This window comes from Miscanthus floridulus, chromosome 4 (assembly GCF_019320115.1).
Source record: "Miscanthus floridulus cultivar M001 chromosome 4, ASM1932011v1, whole genome shotgun sequence".
Lineage (NCBI taxonomy): Eukaryota > Viridiplantae > Streptophyta > Magnoliopsida > Poales > Poaceae > Miscanthus > Miscanthus floridulus.
Window position 1 is genome coordinate 68,641,351 of NC_089583.1, and position 8,700 is coordinate 68,650,050.

At 43.9% G+C, this 8,700-nt stretch overlaps 1 pseudogene; it reads right to left on the minus strand.

Annotated features, from left to right (window-relative positions):
* Nucleotides 1-240: 240 nt before the first annotated feature.
* On the minus strand, nt 241-6,313 carry LOC136549768 (protein unc-13 homolog; annotated as a pseudogene).
* Between the last annotated feature and the right edge of the window lie 2,387 nt (nt 6,314-8,700).

Below are 8,700 nucleotides of genomic sequence, written 5' to 3' on the forward strand. Positions count from 1 at the left end.
GATTGGCTGCACGTAAAAGCTAATCCAAAATGGATCTTAGAGAATAATGTTTTTCCAACACAGCGAATATTTCCACTGTGGAAACATTGACATGAAATAGTTGCATAACCAAACAACACTCGTTACAGATTACGGAGTACATGACACTGGGATGCAGCATCCTTTGAACACGATCGATTGAATTGTGAAGAACAGATCCAACAAGGATATGGTGGAGAAAGCTGTAAAAGTACTGGAGAGTGCATGATGCAGTAAAAATATACAGATGCCCCTCATATTGTCACATCAAAAGCACCAGACTGTGTCACGCAAGCACACAACTTATTCACACGCTGGGTATAGCTGTTGCAAACTAGAATGAATCAAATTACACGAGCACAAGGTCAGCAAAAGAACTGGATTAGGCAAACATATATAATATAATGAACAAATCCCGCTGTAAGTAATCCACCCTCCACCCCAAAAGCTATCCATGACACGAACCGCCGAAAACACCCAGACACATCTCTCCAGCACCACAGAATAAACCGTCTTGTTCACAATCACTCGACGAGGCGTCTTTGCTGTGGAAACTTTACAGTGGGTATTTCCTCGGTCCTCAGCCAGAGATTGTGACAGGCATATAGTGACAGGAAAATGTACATATGGTTTGTGATCTATCCCACAAGTCAGATCTTCTTCGGTAGGCTGTAAGTTTTCTTGAGGAACTTTGTAGCTGTCTCATCACTCCGGTAGCACAGAACTCGCAGGACTGTGTTAGGCTCATTTGGACTCCAATGCCCTGTTGTTGGAGGCATTTGTAACCTGTTCTTGGACGCAGACCGATTCGATTCAACCATCATGCGTTTGAATCGTTCAATGAGGCTTTCAGAGTCTGCTCGAAAGAGGGGCAGGACATTCTTGACCTGGGAGGATGCCTTGTCAACTAATTCCTCTGGCAAACCATCCCCATCTGCTAAATACAGATCTCTAAGGGCCCTGAAGTCATCTTCTATTATCTGGCTGTCTTGACGAGTGAAAGCACGCAAAGGCCCACCAGCAAGAAGCACCAGCAAGAAACCATCAAAAGTTGCTTTCATCAGTGCAGTAATAGCACGGTTCCGCACTTTGCTGTGCACCATACCAGATATTGTCTCAAGGACAGGGTCAAGTTCCCTCAACAGTACCTCCACCCTGTTTGATGCAGTATCCCCAACATAAAGGGTGTCCCAGAGAACATGGCCCAAGTCATAGAACGTCACCTTATATGCAGTCGTCTCACAAATCTGCTGAATGCCTTCTTGACAGGCTGCCTGACAAAGCTCAAACTTGATGTCCAATCCATCAGTGATATCTGCCTGAGCTGACTCGACATTTCGCAAGCTCGTTTTTATTTTCTTCTCTAGGTTCTCAAGCTCACCACGGATGTACTGAAGCGTATTCAGGCGCACACAGAGTTGAGGAAGGCCCAAGGGATCATTGCCATTGGCTGCTCCATTTTGTGATGCGCGAACCTGCAGATTTTGTGGTTTCTCCTTTTTCTTGAATAATAACTTGGAGCCAACCTCGCATCGCGTTAGTGGAGGTAGTTGGGGCATAAAAGAACTCCGTGTTCCTGTTCAGTGATACAAAAGCAGAAATGAGGTTCATCAAAGGAATATCATTCACAAAAATTACTTAACCTTTACCTAGTACTTACCACAGCCAGATTTTACTTTAGCAACATAAAGCTGTAGGCTTCTGTCGAGCCCAGCTGTCAGATCAGGAAGAAGAGCTGGATGCATTGGTATAGGCAATTGGAAAAATGCATCCAACATTTCACCAATAACCCGAAGCATCTCCACGGAAGAGGGAGCAAAATTCTCCCTGTTGGCACCTGGATTCCAGGTCTGCATAAAAGATTTTACCAGGTTTAGTGGCTCAGAAATCATGCAAAGCCCATAGAAACAAGTTTCAAGCTAGGCATAACAGAACTCTGTATCATGTACTGAACGCACAGGGGCTCACTTCAGAGGTTTGTAACCATTGATGAGTGGCAAATGGATGATGGACATGGAAAAGTAGCATGGACAAAATAGGCAAACGCATTATGCATCAGAGATGTGTGCTTAGTAAATAACATCACTGATTACGGATTAGATGAAAAAACAGTCCACTTTAGTTAAGTATATAATAGTATAATACATTGCTACTACAGCACGTTTAAGATAGATCAGATATATACAGAAAATGGATTAAAAAATTAAACTACAACAGCACACGGCATTGGTTACTGAATTATGACTCTATTTATATCGAGAAATTAAGGTCTGATGGTGAAAGGGAGAAAATGAGCACCTCTTGCTTCAAATTCCGGTCAACCCATCCCTTGAGTCTGTCTACTCTTTCTTTTATCCACACTTTCACCAGATTAGCAATTGCATTTTCAGCTTCATATGGCGGCATCTCTCTGATTAGTGACTTGCCTCCATCATCACTATCCACAGAATCTTCTACAGCAATATTAACAAGGTCCTTCTCTAATTTGTCTGCTGATTTAAGTACTTGAACTGTATCAGGGGTCAGCTCTGTAAGCCCAGCTAGAAACTGCTTCAGCTCATTTCCATAACAAGAATGAAGGGTTGCAACAGCAACGCCTGAAGCAAGGGGATGCCATGTCTTCAGTATTGGACTGTACAAATTTTTCTCCTTCATAGCTAGGTCACCAATGTCCTTCGCAAGGATAGAAAGAACTGGAGTAGGGTTTCTTGATGATCGTTTTGAATCTGCTTCTTCCATTCTCTACACAGGTCAAAGTAACGTCAATAACAGAAGAGCTGGTGCACTATACCAAAATATCAATTTTATGAAACTTAGCATCTCAAAGCATGCATAAAAGAGAACAGTTAAGTACAAATATAACTTGAGATCGAGGAAAATGATTTTCTGTAATTTCCAGGTTAAAACTTGCTAGCCATTCCTTTTACCAAACATGGGATGGGTTGTGAGCAATAAATTGATGTGGCAAAACAAAAACAAAACGCACATAGGTATTTTGAGGTACAGAAACAGCATTATTATTCATATATGTTAAACCAAAGATTGAGGATGCTATTTACGACTAACAAGACTTACTTGAGCAAAAGCTGTGCGTAGTGAAGACCTTATGTATGTCTCTACCCTGCTTCGAGCTACATCAGTCTCTTCTTTTCTTCTACGGCGGTATTCATGGGATATATCTTCAACAAGAACCCTTGCAGCTGACACTCCAATGGAGACAATGCCTTGCATAGACTCAATATTACTTGTATTGAAGGTTTCATGATATGCCAGAAGTCTTTTCTCTGTCCAGCCCATTATTGAGCTTAATGTTGAACTCAATACTTTACAGTAATTTGGATCTTTTGTGGTCTTGGCATCCTTAGCTACTTCAGCTAACTGGTTCTCTGCCGCAGAAAGCAGCTCGATATCTACTTGACCAGACATAACAAAATGGTTGAACAATGCCCAAGTAAAGCAAAGATTGTGGAGCAACTCATTGATTCCAAGAATAACCCAGGTCTTCTTCAAGAGCTCCATCACCTCATCGATCTCATCGACCACAGTTCCCTCATCATTATCAAAGCAAGCTTCTACCAACATTTGGTACAGATGGAGATTCAAGGGGAAGCCATCTGCCCAGTGGCATCCATCAGAAGTTCCATCATGAGATCTTCCAGCAAGGGACATGACAGAAGTACGTAGGCCCTGCATTGACTCGGAGTTTTTCCCAGTTTCAAGTGGCCTGTCATATGCACCCCGTATAATTTGCCGCAACCGTTGCACAGAACTGTCTGATTTGTTTAATGGAACGAGTGGATGAACAAGTAGACCAGCCTCAAGGAGCTTCAGATTCCTACTCCGCCATGCCTCATACTCTTGAGGATCAGGGAAATCTGATGCCTTGAATTGCTGCAAGAATTCCAAGGGCAACACCATAGATTCTGCACGTCTGCCAAGCTGTGTCATGAAAAATGTAAGAATGTATTAAAAAAAAACTTCAATAAACCCCATAAAATCCCACCAAATTGATGATGATATTTCAACAGAAACACGCTACAATTACAGTTTTTATCTAAATTTGATTGAACCTGCGTCACTGCATCTTTTACAAATTATCCACATTCACGTTCACTCATGAGTTGAAGGGCGGGCCATGGTGCAAGCGGTAGAGTCTTACCGCCTATGACCGGAAGGTCCCGGGTTCGAGTCGCGGTCTCCTCGCATTGCACAGGCGAGGGTAAGGCTTGCCACTGACACCCTTCCCCAGACCCCGCACAGAGCGGGAGCTCTCTGCACTGGGTACGGTACTCCCACGTTCACTCATGAGTTACTATGAACCAAGCAAACAATGACGCAAGAGAACTTTTGGAGACCATTTCACAATTGACACTCTAAACCATTAAGCATCTAGTGATAACTATGGCATGCCCATACAAAGTTTGGTGATCATCCTTTCAATCATGAAAACAAACTGGGTCACTAGTTACACTCTAAACAACATTATGGAGTAAAGGCCTACTAGACCATCTACCACTAAATACCAAGATGCCAGAGGGAGTATACGGAGTGTCAGAACATATAGAGCTACATTTACAATTGCAGATAGTACAGAAAAAACCCAAGATGTGAACCCAGCAAGCTCAGGATATGGTTCATACCAAAGAAGCTCAATCATAATAAAATCTGGACAATGTAGAAAGTGTTGGTTGTGCAATGCAAATGTATAGCAGCACATGAATTGCCAATTTTACCCTTGCAAAAGAAAATAGATAAAAGACAGAAAGAAACCACAGTCCAATCAAGATGAGCGAATTATGTGTCTTGTCCTAAAAATTTACTTCCTCCATTCCAAATTGTAAGTTATTTTAGCTTTGTCCTAAGTCAAACTTCTCTAGTATGCACAATCATCTACATCATCAAGCAAGATTTATTAGATAGACCATGAAATATATTTTGATATATATGCTCTTATTTGATATTGTAGATGTTAATATGTCTTATATAAACTTGGTCAAAGTTAGACGAGTTTGACATGGGACAAAACTAAAACTGACTTACAGATTAAAACGGAGGGAGTATGTGCATTCCTAATTCATCTTGGCACTTTATCACGAAAACCCTATACCAAGGTAAGAATTCACAAACAAAGGTCGTGACTACAAAGTAGAGAGATGCAATTTTATATTCAATACAGCTAGGAAAAAAACTTAATTAGGTATCTGAAGGCAACAAATATTAATAACAGCTGCTGCAGCCGACACCCAAATTACAAGATCGGACAAAAAAAGGGAGAGAGAAGTCATTTCACTCCCGTCCCTATAAAAATGCCGCATGTTTGGCAACGGCATTCCAATCCTGGACTAAAAATATCTAAGACATAGTATAATTTTTAAATAAAATAAGAAAATAGGTGTATTTTTAGCTAAATTTGAATTTTCAACCGACCCTTCAACAAACTCCGAGAACAGCATGGCACGCTTGACCGACTCCAGATCTACTACCACAATCCACCAACGCCAGCATTGGAACGAGGATCAGTCAAAGAGCAGAAACCCAAGCTGCATTCCAGCGGAAATCTCAGCAGCCAAACCGCGAAATCCTACCTGGCTGGCGGCGATGCGGAGGAGCCCCCTGCGGATCCTGGTGTCGGCGGGCTCGGAGATGCGCATCTGCACCCGCATGAGCTCCCCAACCGTGGCGGGCCTCCGCGGGGCCGCCGCCTTCCCGCCACTCCCGGGGCTGCCGACGCCCTTGGATGAGGCGGAGGAGCGGAGCCCGAGCGCCTTCTTCATCTTGCTGGCGGCGGCGGAGGTGAGGGAGCGCTGGAGCGAGGCGGAGGACGCCGAGGACGCGGAGGAGGAGGCCGGGGACGCCGGCGGCCCCGCGGCGGCCACCGACGAGGACTGCGGATGTAGGTGAGGGGCTTCCCGCCCGTGGTGCGGGAGGCCGCGACCAGCACCTCGTAGGCGGCCTCCCGGAGGTCCGCGACGGAGAGGGCCACCCCGAGGTCCGGGAACGGCGAGGGGAGCGCGGAGGCGGAGGAGGGGGTGGAAGCTGCCGCCGGCGGGAGGAAGCCGTTGGAGGAGTGCGACGAGTCGCGGCGGGACTCGCGGAACAGGCGAGCCATCGCGGCAGGCGTCGGCGGCGACGGTGACCTCGCGGCTTGCTTCCCTCCTCCCTCTCCCTCTCCCTCTCGTGCTAATTAGGTCCCGCGCTGTCTAGTAGAGAGAGGAGGCTCCGGTCCGGACTCCGGAGAGGGGAGGAGAGACAAAGGAGATGAGAGAGAGAGAGAGAGAGATGGGGCCGCTTTTCGTCGGGGGATGACGAGGAGAGAGAAAGAGGGAAACCCCTCTCCCAACTCCAGCGAGGGAGATGTCAATTCCCGGGGTAAATTGCAAGGGGTACACTCGCAGCTAGGTTTAACTAGTGGGGTTTTTCTTTACCGTCTTTTCCTTTCTACGATGACCAAAAAGCATGGGTAAATACACATTAGTGTAAATTTCGTACAGAAAATTAAAACTAATTGAGTGTGTTGATTCAAAACTCATAAACATTCTCTCTTGTTTTTCAGCATTACTTTAATAGTACTTTTTAGCAAAGGAACTGTGTTTTTCTCCTACAACAAATCAGCAATAGCAGCAGCAGCCAGATTTTAGCGAGCCGAGCAGGACCATTTTATGCATATTGAAGTTGGAAATAGCTCGATACGTTGATTTGAAGCTTCGATGAGTGGTTTGCAAGCACCATACATATGATTGCAAATCCTTTTTGTAATGGTTTTATAATTGAATAAAGAAAAAAAAGGTAATTAATTTATATAAAGTAGACTGTTAATTGATTGAATTCAAGTTTATGTTTAAACATGTTATCTTTTATGAGAAAACACTCTTTCGGCTTCTTGCGTAGCGTTGATGAGGATGGAGAAAGTGCCATTATTTTTTTATGGGTAGCTTTTTAGTTTGCAAAATCTACCATCACAAAGCAACTAAAATCATTTGGTATGTTATATTTAGATGTTTTTTTTGTAACTTGACGGAGCAAGTTAAAGAGGGGTATTTGGTACTGTACAATTCAAACCCAGTGTTAGCAACTGGCATGACGTGCCTATAAACCTAGATGTTTGCCTAATCTTCCTCCCTTCTGTATAGTGTCGGATTTTAAAAGCTCGTACCCTAGGCAAATCTCGTACAATGCTGTAAAAGTTAGAAAAGAAAATAAACTGCCTGTTCGCTTGAACTTATCAGCCGGCTTATCAGCTAGAATCTATAGTATTTTTCTCTCACAATAAAACAGCTCTAGTCCGGCTTTAATATCAGCCGAAGAGGCCATATTGCCGCGCTTGATGGTGGATTGTTACCTACAATACAAAGTAGGTAAAGTCGCAAATGGGCCATGAGGCACCGACAGGCCATGTTCCATTGTACGTTGTGACAGTAAGCGGAGTCATTTGCTTACCGTATGTGTTAAGGCTAAGCAAAGACAGAACTCTGGTGGTGGTGGGAGTAGTACGCGTACTGCCGCACTAGCTGCGAGTGACGCGGTCATAATAATTGTGTGTAGATCACTATCAGCAGGTGCAGGTCCTTGGCCTTGGGCGTTCGTTCACGCGGCTGTCCTGTCCATGCCTGCAGTGTGTGGTGCGCCGAGTCCACCAAAACACCACGCGTGGTCGCGGATGATGGGCACCCCGGCCGACAGCAAGCCTCTCATTGCCTGAAAGAAACCAATCAAAAGAAATGTCAGGCTGTGATGCATGGGCAAATAGTTTGTACTCGTTTCGAAATAAAATGCACGTCTCGCATTTTGAAAGTCAAATTTTTATATTTTGACCAAATATATATATATATATATATATATATATATATATATATATATATATAAAAGTATAGTGGTATTTATGATGTATAATAAGTACTATTAAATTAATGTTGGAATATATTTTCACAGTAAACTTATCAGGCTCACTTATCAGCTATAAAATAATATTTTTCTCTCACAACAAATAAGCTTCGATCGGTTGAAGGTCCGAGGCATTCCTGACATGGCTCCGGGCTTTTGCTTGAATATATGATGAAGTAGGACTGTAGGGTAGGGGTAGAAACGATGGGTTGTTATGGATTGAGAACTGGCCGCGAAGGCGAAGCACGAGGTTGTTTGCTCGGCCTCGGCGCGTGCCGCGTAGGCAGCCCCAGCTCAGGTCTCAAAGTCAGACTACCAGAATTGCGCATGTGATGGGGATGCTGCACGTGCTCCTCCGCCTTGGAGTAGGAGTTGGACACACACACGCACACTCAGGCACAGTTCATCCATGCCATGCCTACACCTCCAACATGCGCCGGAATGTCCCTCTCTCGCTCACATTGGCATATCTATGCTCCTATTATAGAGAAACTGTCAGAAGGGACGAGGATAAAAGAAAAGGAACGCTAAACAATTAGCAAAAGCTGATAGATAGATATTATTAAGCAGGAGACAGAACAGATTGGTGATTATTGGGAGAGCGAGGCGTCGCTTTCACAGGTACATAAGATTAAGCTGATAGGGTCGTTGCCAGACAGTGGGCTTGCAGCAGATTAGACAGTATATATATATATATATATATATATATATATATATATATGCATGTGCATACAGTATGTGTGTTGGGTCGTCAGCCATTATTTTATTATATATAAGAAAAGATCAAAGGAAAACCAGTCG